The 13,176-nt window shown below is 23.9% G+C and overlaps 1 protein-coding gene across 2 annotated transcripts in view; it reads right to left on the reverse strand.

Annotated features, from left to right (window-relative positions):
- LOC122507791 overlaps positions 1-9,739 on the reverse strand; it is a 109,782-nt gene extending 100,043 nt beyond the window's left edge. Inside the window, exon 1 of one of the 2 annotated variants that reach the window (XM_043620697.1) lies at positions 9,555-9,739. The gene's annotated coding sequence lies outside the window, so the exon portion shown is untranslated. Of the gene's footprint in view, positions 1-23; positions 368-9,554 lie in introns of those variants that run through there. The other variant, XM_043620696.1, reaches the window with a different exon arrangement.
- Positions 9,740-13,176: the final 3,437 nt, after the last annotated feature.

The following is a 13,176-nucleotide window of genomic DNA, read 5'->3' on the forward strand; positions in this document are numbered from 1 at the left end:
GCTTATTGTATATATCTCTTTACTTCGTCCTTTTGCGGTTCGGATGTAATTTAGCTCTCGCACACAATATACTTGCTTCCACGCTGAAACTGCTTCTCATGAAGTAACTCGCTTGTTAATAGTGTTATCGAGTTTTCACTCGTGCGATTCAATGTGAAGATTAGTTTTCAAAGTATTTCTCCTGTTTGCCGAACAAGTTTCTGATCGATCCAAAAGTAAATTGTCCGACATGACGATATCATCCTTTCAACAATAATCACTCACCGTTAAAAGCAATTACAGTTAAAGCCCCCTTTACATCAATTTTTCTCCTTTTTCATTTCTTCAATTTTCGATAATAAATCCTCCAAATAATAATTTTTCTTCGTTTATAAATAATTAATTTTTCTTTTTAAATAATAGTTCTTTTTATTTTTAGTAACAGTCCTTCTTCTTTTTAATAACAATCCTTTTCCTTTTTAATAACAATCCTTCTCCTTTTTAACAACAATCCTTCTCCTTTTTAATAACAATCCTTTTCCTTTTTAATAACAATCCTTTTTCTTTTAAGTAATAATTCTTTTTCTTTCAAACAATAATCCTTTTTCTTTCAAACAATAATCCTTTTCCTTTCTAGTAATAATTCCTTTCCTCTCAAACAATAATCCTTCTCTTTTTAAACATTAATCCTTTTACTTTTAAGAAATAATTCTTCTCCTCTCCTCTTTTCCTCAACAATAATCCTTTTCCTTTCAAACATTAATCCTTCTCCAATCAATAGATTTCCCTTACGTTTTAAACAAATTTATGCCGAAAAATCCAAAGCACTGTTTCAAAATTTCCTGATCAGAAAGTTACTTGAAAACATGAATAACTAAAAATTATACACGCGCTGAACCTGAACCAACCGAAAATCATTTTGTTCTCAAGAATCACAATTTTCTTTTTGCTCTTGAAAATATCTTGAAAATATTTTTTTTAAAGTAATAGGGAAAATTAAATTGTTTTTTGAAAATGTTCGAATGTTTGAAGTGGGTATTTAAAAATGATTCCTTCATTCACTTTTTAGAATCGTCACGTTTTGACTGAGGAAACGTGATACGAAAAGGGTTATGTGTATATTTAGAAAGAATAAAGGATAAGAGTAGGTGGATGATCCGAACAGCGTGGTGGTCAGGTTGTTTGTGGCTGAGAAGCATGAGCTGAGCTTCAATTCCCCTCACTCTCTTTCCTCACTCTTCCTATAGAGCCTTCTCTCCTGAGGGTACTTTCTTCATCCTTGTTACTCTTCTTTCTTTTTTTTTTTTTAAAAAAGAAAACTATATGTGTGTATGCTCTTGACACTGACTTTTTCTATTTTTTTCCCCTCTTCTTTCATCCAACAATCTCTATATAGTATATAAACTCTATGCTTCCATAATCACTGCGCTTCTTCCTATTCACATAATCATTTATCTCCTATAACTTCCTCATCCTTTTCCGGAAATTCAGTTTTATATATATGAGACTAATAATTACACATAATTGGGTTCGAAAATCCAAACGCTTAATTAATTACTGAAGAATCCGACAAACAATTGGAACAAAAATTAATCCAATTCAATTACAGAGGATTGACACAAAAAATTTTTTTTCCTTACATTTCCCGGATCTACAGACAGAATTTTAATTTTTCCCTGCTCATAAAGAAAAGTTTGATTCACTCTAGAAATTATTTGATAAGTTAAAAAAAAAGGTTGGGATAAATTTATTTCAGAATATCTTTAATTGTAAAATTATTCGAAACCTTTTCTTTGTTTCAAATAAATTTTATTTGATTAAATAGTGTTGCTACAAAAATTTAATTTTGTATTTCCCTGACTTCCAAACAAAATTTTGTCTTTTTCCCTGACCCTAAAGAATATTACGAATTTATGAATTTCTCTAATTGTAAAAGTAATTCGAAAAGAGCAATAACTTCTTTTTTAAATAAATATTTAATCATTATGATTTTTCCATAGGAATTCAGATTTTCAAAAATTTCACATTTAAACCTTTTAAAATTCATGTTTTATAATAATTAAAGAGGATCGAGTGATAAAATCATTATTTTATATTTATATTATAAAAAAATATTATTACTGTAACTTCTTCAAAAGTACTTTCATCAATTCAATTATTATTTTTTAGAATTTTTAACTTAAATTTTTCTTTAAATCAATTATTTTTAATAGTTTTCAAATCCATTTGTTTACAATTCAATTTTACACGAAATTTCGTTTATTCGAAAATTCTTCAATTAATTGTATATTAGAAAATAAAAGCATGAAATAATTTTTTTAAAAAATTCAGTTAAAGTTTTTTAAAAAAATTAATTCTGCTGAATTGTTAGTTAAAAGTATGGAAAATTCAAATTTTCAAAGATTTTAATTTAAAACCTTTTCAAAATTAAATTATTTCTAAACATTTACGCTGTAATGGTAATAATGTTCAATTATTATCTAAAATTTTAACTGAAATCCATTTTTTAATCAATATTTATTAGAAAATTCTACGAAAATTCAATTATTTATTTCTCTATTTTACAATCAATTAAATACGAAAATAAATAATTGATTGAATAATGGAATGATTCTCAAAATTGAATTCTTATAAAGAATTTTATCAATAAATTTTTAAATCATTAAATTCTTTCGACGAATTTTAATAAAATTTTTTGAATAATTACATTTTTTCGAGGAATTTGATTAAAATTGAATTAAAAATAATTGAAATTCTGCTAAGAGTTTTATTATTTATGAAAAGAATTGAATTCCTAAATAAAATGTTATTATTTATGAAAATAATTGAATTCATTGTAAATAATTGAATTCCTATGACATTTTTATTATTTTTGAAAAAAATTTAATGTTTTCGTAGAATTTTATCAAAATTTGTTTTAAATAATTGAATTCTTTTCAAAAATTTTATTAAAATAGTAGATATTGAAAATCATTAAATTGAGAAAAATTTTTGAAAATAATTGCAATTTTGCCAATAAATTTATTAAATTTTTTGAAAATAATTGAATTTCGGAGAAGAATTTTAATATTTTTATAGAGATAATTGAAATTTTAACGAGAACTTTTTTAAACTTTTAAATATAATTGAATTTTTGCAATCATTTCTAACTTCTCCAAAATGCAAACTTTTTATTGTTTTTAACTAAAATTCTTCTATAAATCCATTATTTTTCATAATAAATGAGAGCAAACAAAAAAAACACAAAATTACGAATTTGCTTCAAACTCTTTGAAATTAGTTAATCTACAAAAATTGCCAATGTAACTTATTAAGAATTATTTTCAAAATTTTAATTCAATATTATTTTCTATAACTTTTAATCAAAATTTTTCTCTGAATAAATTATTTAAAATAATTTTTGAGAAGATTCTTTAAAAATTCAATTATTCAAGAAAAAAGGTTCTCTTAAAATTTAATATGTATTTAAAAATTCAAGTGAATTAAAAAAAATTTAAATAAAAATAACTTTTCCTAATTTTTCAATTAAAGTTGTTTAATATTCAAATTTTCTAAAACTTCAATTTGAAACTTTTTGAAATTCAATTATTTATAAAAATTGTAAATGCAACTCTATTAAAATTAAATTATTTTTTGAATTTTTAATTAAAACTATTCCCTAAATAATTTTTAAATAATAATTTTATGACTGTCTTTTAAGAATTACATAAATTATTTAAAATAAATTCAATTTCACATTGTTTAAAGTTTAACTCTATAATTTTCTTATCAATTCTAGAAATTTAATATTTTTCCAATACTTTAAATAAAATTTCCTGACTTTTTCCTGAATTTCCTGATTCCCCTTTCCTATGGCAACTCTGCATTTTTCAATTGTTCCTAAAGTTTTAAACGTTCAAATGAACGACGATATGTTTAATATTTCTTTTATTTTCAATTTTATTACAAAATATTGTTATTTTATAATTAAAAAATTGATTTTTAACTAATGAATGTTCAGTTACAATTATATTTTTCATTTTTTCAACAATTTCATTTTTTTCATTTTAGTTTAATATATTTAAAAATATTGAAATAAAAAAAAAACATTTTATTTGAACGTTCAAAATTTTAATTATTTCAAATTTTCAATTGAAGAAAAAAAAGTCTTTAAATTAATTTTGTTAGTAGGGTAAAGAATTTATTTTTAATATTTTAAACAATTTAAAGTTGCATTTGAATTAGCTAAAATTAAAAATATTTTTTATTGACAGAAAATTATAATTTTTATTCAAACACAATCTTTAATTATTTAAAATGTTCAAAATTTAATTCTTTAGTCTTCCACCAAAATGAATTTTAAATTTAATTTGTCTTTTTCTTGGGAAATACAAAATTATTATAATGAATTAATTAATAATTAATAATTAATTAATTATTAAATTATAATTACTAAATTGTAACTATTAATTATACTCCTGAGGTACCTTTCTTCGGAGAAAGTCACAAAAAATTACCAATCTAACAATGCCTGAGAATAACAAATGATGATTACTATAATTATATTGTCAACTGAAAGTTGACATTTTATATTTGTAAGCCCGTTCAAAGTTTAAATAAATAAATAAAAAAGATTTTCTTCTTTTTATGAATCAATGGAGATTTTAATTAACTATAACTAAACATGTGCGCACATAATTTATATCATACGCAAACTTGTTTTTATGTATGACAATATTCACGAGTGCAAAAGTTTAAAATCTATCATCTGTCGTTAACAAGCTGTCACTCCTTTACACAAAAAAAAATTAAAGAAAAAAAATAATGCAAATTATTTACATTTACCGTCTATGAACTAAAGTAATATAATATTTGTCACGGTGTTAAATCAAACTTTTTGGCTTTCAAAACTAAATATATTGCCTTTTGCTTCTGCACGGAACACGTGATTCGAAAGATTTATTAACGTCGTCGACGAGACAATTTTTGTTTTCTTTTATCCACGCACAATTTGTATTCATAAAACGATTCAATTTATAACTCAATTTTTAAAATTCACAATACGCTTTTTTGAATTTTTTAAGAAGTGTGTTTTTTTTGAATTACGAAAAAGTATGCTTGAAATAAAAAATTGTTTTTCAAAACGAAAAAAATTGTCGAGTACTATAAAATTATTGTTCAAGTAGGTACTTAAATAAAGAAATTGTTTTTTAAAATTAAAAAAATAAACTAGCATAAAATTATTATTCAAATATATTTATTGTTAGAATAAAGAAACAGATTTTCGAAAAATAAAGAAGATAGTATAAAAAATACTGTAAAACGGTTGTTGGTGAATAAAATGTGGGTGTTCGAAGATGAAGTGAAGATATCAACACAACTTCCATTTTTAGTTGGGTATAAGCTACTTTTACCGGCGTAATTACGTGTTCATACCATACTTATATATTTGTAGCATATAGTTACATAGATATGGTCGTAACCTTCACAATTGGCTTTTCATAGTAAATATGATGCGCAGTGGCTCAGATTACTTTTTACCATGGAAAAGTGATTCTTTATATATAAAATAAACCATTCCAAATTATTAACTTTTTCCTCACATTTATATTTACGACTTTATATCAAGTTTCTCCCACATTTAATTAAAATTCACTCGAAAAAATTTCTACATTCTTTATGTAGGCAAATTAGCTTCATTAACGCCTTGTTGAAAACAAGCATCGACCATTGATCAATTTTTTTTCTCTCTTCAAACATTTCTCATTTTCCTTTTTTATATGAAGAAAATATAGTTCACAAACAAGAAACGTTATAATAGTTTATAAAAAAGGAATATTTATCAATGCCTATAAATAAATAAACCCTAAATAAATAAATGTTCTAGAGGACAATACATGGCTCGAACCATTAAAGTATTTAAAAATACGGACTTTACGGACCAAAAATGAAAAATTTCGGACCAATTTCTGACAAAAATATAACCAGTCCAAGTCAAATAAGAGAACATTTTACATAAACCTACAAATTAAAATTTTCATATAACTATAAAACATGAAGATATCGATAACTCCGAGTCTTCCACTCGGAGTGGCCAATTCTTCATGTTTTATAATAATTAATGACCGAGTGATAAAATCATTATCAATTCAATTATTATTTTCAAGAATTTTTAACTAAAATTCTTCTTTAAATCGAATATTTTTAATAATTTTCGAAAAAATTCTTTGACAATTTTCAAATTCATTTCTTTACAATATTCAATTTTACGAAATTTCAATTATTCGTAAAAATCTTCAATTAAATATATATTAGAAAATAAAAACTTAAAATAATACAAAAAAATTCAAATAAACTTTTTCAAAAAAATTAATTACAAAATTCAATTATTTCTACAAATTTATGCTCTAATGCTTTTAATATTCAATTATAATCGAAAATTTTTAACTGAAATCCATTTTTAAATAAATTTTTATAAAAAAATTCTACTACAAATTCAAATATTTAAATACAAAAATAAATAATTTATTGAATAATTGAAAGTTTCTTGAAATTCAATTCCTACAAAGAATTTTATCAACAAATTTTTAAATAATTGAATTCTTTCGACGAATTTTAATAAAATTTTCAAGAATAATTACATTTGTCGAGGAATTCGATTAAAATTAAATAAAAAAATAATTTAAATTCTGCGATGAGTTTTATTATTTGTGAAAATAATTAAATTCTTAAGAAGAATTTGATTACTTTTGAACAATATTTAATTTTTGCGAAGAATATTATTACTCTTGAAAATAATTGAATATCTGCAATAATTTGTAACTTTTCCAAAATTGAATTTTTTTTTCGTGTTTTTAACTAAAATACTTCTATAAAATGCATTATTTTTAATAATTTTTTAAAATGTTCTTTAAGAATTTTCAAGTTTATTTGTTTACAATACAATTTTACAAAATTTCAATTATTCGTAAATTTTTCAATTAAATATATATTAGAAAATAAAAACTTGAAATAATTTCAAAAAAAAATCCGTAATTAAACTTTCTTAAAAAAAAAATTCCACAGAATTGTTAGTTAAAAAAATGAAAATTTCAGATTCTTAAAGATTTTAATTCGAAACCTTTTTAAAATTCAATTATTTCTTAAAATTTACATTCCAATGCTTTTAATATTCAATTATAATACCTAGAAAATTTTTAACTGAATTAAAAATTCTACTAGAATTCAATTATTTACATACAAAAAAAACAATTTATTAAATAATTGCTTATTTCTTAAAATTGAATTCTTAAAAAGCATTTTATCAATAAATTTTTAAATAATTAAATTCTTTTAACGAATTTTAATAAAATTTTTAAAAATAATTACATTTTTCGACGAATTCGATTAAAATTGTATTCAAAATAATTTAAATTCTGTGATGAGTTTTATTATTTGTGAAAATAATTGAATTCCTGAGAAGAATTTTATTATTTACGAAAATAATTGAAACCGAGTAAAAATTTTATGAATAATGAAATTAATTGAATTATTGCGAAGAAATTTATAAAAAATTTGTAAATAATTGAATTCCTGTGAAATTTTTATTACTTTATGACAATAATTAAAGGTTTGCGTAGAATTTTATTAAATTTTTTAAAAATAATTGAATTCTTTTAGACAATTTTTTTAAAATAGTAAATATTGAAAATCATTGAATTGAAGAAAGTTTTTCAAAAGTAATTGAAATTTTGCCAAGAATTTTATTAAATTTTTAAAAATAATTGAATTTCGGAGAAGAATTTAATTATTTCTAAAAATAATTGAAATTTTGACGAGAATTTTAAAAAAATTTTGAACATAATTGAATGTCTGTGAAAAATTTTATTACTTTTGAAAATAATTGAATTTCTGCAATCATTTGTAACTTCTTTAAAATTCTCCAAATTATATCGTAGAATTTACGAACTCTTCGTCTTTTCTCAATCAAATTACGGACTTTACGGACCTTTCTTCTAAAAAAACGAACTTTTAAGGACTTCAAGCAAATTTACTGACTTAGTTCGAGCCCTGACAATAATTTATAAACAAGAAATGTTTGTCGATTTCCGAAAATAAACTAATAAACAAAGTTAATAAATATTATATAGAAGAAAAAAGTTTATAAACAAGAAATGCAACAGAAGAAATAGTCCATAAACAAGAAATGTTAGAGAAAAATGGTCCATAACAAACAAGATATGTGAAAGTAGAAAACAAAATAGTTATTAAAATAAATATCAACTCATGATAAATGACAATAATTAAATGAATTAACTGAACCATCATTAAAACTATATTGGAGAAACCGATTAAATTAGAAGAAAAAGGGCCTATTTTTAAAGAACTGAGATTCATAAAAATAAATTTTCAAAGGTGAGAAAAGAGGAAAAAGGTTCCCGCCGAGAACAAGTAGAGGCGCACTCAAAGGTACCCAACAGTTAGGTAACATGTGGTGAAGCAACCATCTGTCTAGGAAACGAATGGTGAGAGGAAATCGTGTCTGAGTAACTCGGAACCTTCAGATTAAAGTGACACTTCAGCACTTGGCAATCAAACTCGCGGCAAAAGTCCATGAGATGGGTCTATATGAGGTCCCTACAATTTCGTATGATACCTCCATATAGTGATTTTATTCATATTTTGCAAACTCATTGTACAGATTATCCTTTTTCTGGAAGATTTTACGTAATCAAAGTTTATCACATTATCTCTGCCCTTTTTTGGAATATTATCTCCCCATAATGACATACTGCCAATATCTTATATTTAAACACCTTTTCGATAAAAGAAAAAATTCGAAACGGCTTTGGCGCAATTAAAAAGTTTACTAATAATGAAAAAATACTCTCAACTTTTACTATATTCAGAGTAAAAATTGCTACAATACTTTCGAAGTAAATTTTTGTGAAAAATAATAATAATAAAATTTATTTCGAACAAAGCAAAAATTTACTCATTGATATTTTTTATAAAACTTTACCATATTTAATTCACACTTTTCTTGGAAGTAGTAAATTGATACTAAAGTGTATCAAGTTGATGCCAAAAATTTATATCAACTTTTGATTTGATTGACATTTTTGCTATCAATTCGTTGCAATTTGATACTATTAAGTTAATAGTGTTGACATAAATGCGCACAAATTCCTAACAGTTTAAGTTTCACTTTGTAAATAATAAAAGTTTACTTTTTTTGTACGAAAAAACTTTCAAAATTTAAATTGAGAAAAAAAATATAAGACTTCAATTTAAAATGTAGTCAACTCTCGATAATGTTCGTATAGTAGAGAAGAAGAGAAGATATTTAATAAAGAATTAATTTTTAATTTGCCGTAGACGATCCTTAATTGTGACAATCGTTTGTCTTTAAAATTTATAGAAATAGTTTCTTGTTAACCTTTTTACGATATTTTATATGGGACTCTTACAATTTGGGACTTAAGATACGGTAAACTCTCGATAATGTAAAACACAACTTTGAAAATATATTTGTAAATTTTTATAATATTTAGATTAAAAAGTAGATTTTACAGTATAACATTTTTAACTACAGTGTAATATTAGTAATTATGTACCTTTGCCTTTTACATCGAGATACAGTATAGTCCTCCCTTATACTAAACGTCTTTAGAATTCAAAATGCAGTAGACTCTCAGTAATGTTAATAAACCTACAACAGAAAAAACGAGTATGAAAATCATGAAGCAAAAATTTTTCATTATAAACCATGTGAAGCAAAAATTTAATTACATAAATACAATATTAATTTTTATCTGTGTATACAAATTTTTAAGTCAAACCTATTATAATTTCCTTTGAACCTACAACAGAAACAAAAAAAATGTTAGTTGCTTTGTTTATTTTATTTATTAACTTAAAAAGCTTAATAAAAATAATATAGATACTTACTTGTTAAATACATTATTACCCTTTAATCCGCCGGGTAAGTGGTCTTACCTATTAATATCCAACAAAATAGCAAAGCACTGAAAGGATAATCACTCTTAAAATCGCGATTAATAAAAAAACCCCGCACAAGATCGTCCTGCAGCGTCAAATTCATTTTTCACAAAAATTATTACAACGGAAATTAAAAGAGCAAACCAAGCTCTTTTTAAAACTTTAAAAAACCGCGCAAGTTCGTTTGCAGCGTATACAGTTGTCTTTTAAAACCAAACTTAAATTTCCTTTAAGAAAACATATCCCTATTAATAAAAATTGTTTTTCTATGATAATTTAAAAAATATATCAGATAAAGTTGAATTCTAGTCAATAGCAATAAAGTACAATTATAAATCAATGTACCTGCGATTAGCAACAAATTTTATCTCCTACGATAATAAATTTGCTGAAAATAAAACACAAACGAAAAAAAATATTCTCCTGGAACAACTCATTGAACATCGTAACATTTATATTTCTCTAGAATAGTGAAAGTATTACTAAAAACTTCCCAAATATAGTGAAATATATAGATGTTCCAGGCATAGTTTTTATTCCGTGCACAAAACACAGAAATATTTGAACCTAAGTACAGATTTCTTTGATAAAATATGTAGGTACTAACGTTTGTTGAATAAGATATTTTTTCATTAAAAAATATGTAAAAAGGTGCGGAAAAAATGATACGAAAAAACATAGAGACACTGAACTCTTAAAGGTAGTAGTGTAAAATTAATATATTAGCGCTATAATTAAAACTTATGTTTTCGCTTTAAGCCTCATCATAGGCTCTGAGACGCAGGATTTTCTTAGTGTCGCTATAATATATTAAAATATTTATTTTAATAATTTAATAATTTTTTAAGACTTGCCGAACGATGATTCTCTCAGTGGAGCAATAACACTGTTACCTTCTTGAAGTATTTTCACCGATTATACGTTAGTACCAGGTACACTGACTCCTTCTTCTTGACCATCAGCCTGCAATTTTAAGACAAAAAATGTTAAATATTTAAAATTCCCGTTAGTATTCAGAGACTATTTAATAATATATTCAATTTAACATAATATTTATTTAATATCCATGATAATATTAAAGAAATATTAGAACTACTACTTAAAAGTCCCGTGTGGAAAAGTGAGGTGGGCCCACGGTGGGTCCCAGGTGGGCTTCCCAGGTTCTAGGTGGGTCCCAGCAGGGATGGCCCAGGTGGGCGATTCCTTGGCTTGTAACGGTGAATCCAGCCACAGCCCACCTAGGAAAAATCCAGCTGGGGCCCATAGATTTAGTTTTCATTCAAATTAATGAATAAATTGTTTATTAATAACAAATAAGTCGAATTATAAATAAATAACGTTATTATTTAACGATTTTTACTTTTTTTAATGAAATTGTGACCAAAAGCAAATTCATAAATAATGTTAGCATATATATGGGAATTAATATATATCCTTTCATTCATAAATTAAAAATTTATAAAAAAATTAGAAATTTGTTAATTAAATTATTAAACGGTATATATAATCACTAAATTGCATACTTATACGAATACAATGCAGAAAAATCGGAATAAACGCAAACCTAAGAAACAAATAAAATTTAACGCACGCGGGGATTGAACCTACGACCTACGGACTACTAGACTAACGCCCTAACCACTATACTACGGAGACTAACTACTGAACACCGACGTTTTATTGTCAGTGACTTGTTGATCTGCTGTAATGATTCAATAAAGCACTTACTGACACGAATACACCGTAACAAATAAATAATTTAATAATAATTATAACAATATTATTAATGTAATAAGAACGATAAATATTCTTAAAATAATATTTATATTATTATGAAAAAAATATATCAATACATTTTTATTAAAAATGTGTTTTTTATTGTTTACAATCATTATAAACATTAATTTGTTGGTCTAAAAAAAAAAATTTTTTTTAGTTTGGACTTAGAAATTTTTACTAATTAATTATGTGGACATTACATAAAAAAAATATTGTGAATACATTTTTGTTAAAAACACGTTTTTTCTTAATCTAAGTCATTATAAACATTAATTTTTTGTTGAAAAAAAAATTTTTAGGTTTGGACTTAGAAATTTTTACTTATATAATTATTGATGTGGGTCCTCAAAAACTGGGAAGCCCAGGTAGGGCCCAGCTCACGCCCACTTATAATATTATTTCGCCTGACCGGAACCCACCGTGAGTGGGTCAATAGACAAACTCTAAAATGCTTCCGTAAAATGTTAACATGTTTGTCAATTGTCAATTCATGTACGAAGATGACCATAATTACATCAAAGTTTTATTATTAAATGTTAAAGAAAAACTAAACTATTTAATAATTTTCACTGTAAACGATTTTTGTTATTATATATAATAAATTTTACTAATGTTATATTGCAGTCGTTATTGTTTAAATAAATAATTGTTGTTAATTAGTAACTCCTGACACTAGCTTCCAGAAAGATGCAGTTTTTTTCTAATTTTGCAATTAACTAATTCGAACCACATGAAATAAAAATAATTTAAGGTTTTAACAATTCAAAAATTGTTTAAACAAATGATTGTTGTTATTTACTAATTTTTGACACAAAGCACCTAAAAAAATGCAGTTTCTTTTTAATTTTATATTTAACTAATCTGAAAAGTATGAAATAACAGTATTTTATGATTTAAACAGTTCAGAAATTGTTTAAACAAATAATTGTTATTGTTTATTAACTTTTAATACAAACAATCCAGAAACTTGCAGTTTCTTTCTAATTTTACAATTACTACTACTCTGATTAACTAATTGCAAAATAAGAAAAAACTTCATTCTTCTAGATGCTATGTGTCAAGAGTTAGTAAATAACAACAATTATTTGTTTAAACATTTGATAAATTGTTAAAATTAAAATCATAAAACATCCGAATGATTTACTATTTACATTAGTTAATTGCAAAATTAGGAAAAAACTGCAAGTTTCTAAGTTATGTGTATCAAAAGTTAATAAATAACAACAATAATTTGTTTAAACAATTTCTTAATTGTTAAAACCATAAATTATCTTTATTTTATGTTGTTCGTATTACTTAATTGCAAAATTAGGAAAAAAATTGCAAGTTTCTAAGTTATGTGTATCAAAAGTTAATAAATAACAACAATCATTTGTTTAAACAATTTCTGAATTGTTAAAACCATAAATTTTCTTTATTTTATGTCGTTCCTATTAGTTAATTGCAAAATTAGGAAAA

The sequence above is a fragment of the Leptopilina heterotoma genome, unplaced genomic scaffold (genome assembly GCF_015476425.1).
Source record: "Leptopilina heterotoma isolate Lh14 unplaced genomic scaffold, ASM1547642v1 Lhet_51, whole genome shotgun sequence".
NCBI classification, from domain to species: Eukaryota; Metazoa; Arthropoda; class Insecta; order Hymenoptera; family Figitidae; genus Leptopilina; species Leptopilina heterotoma.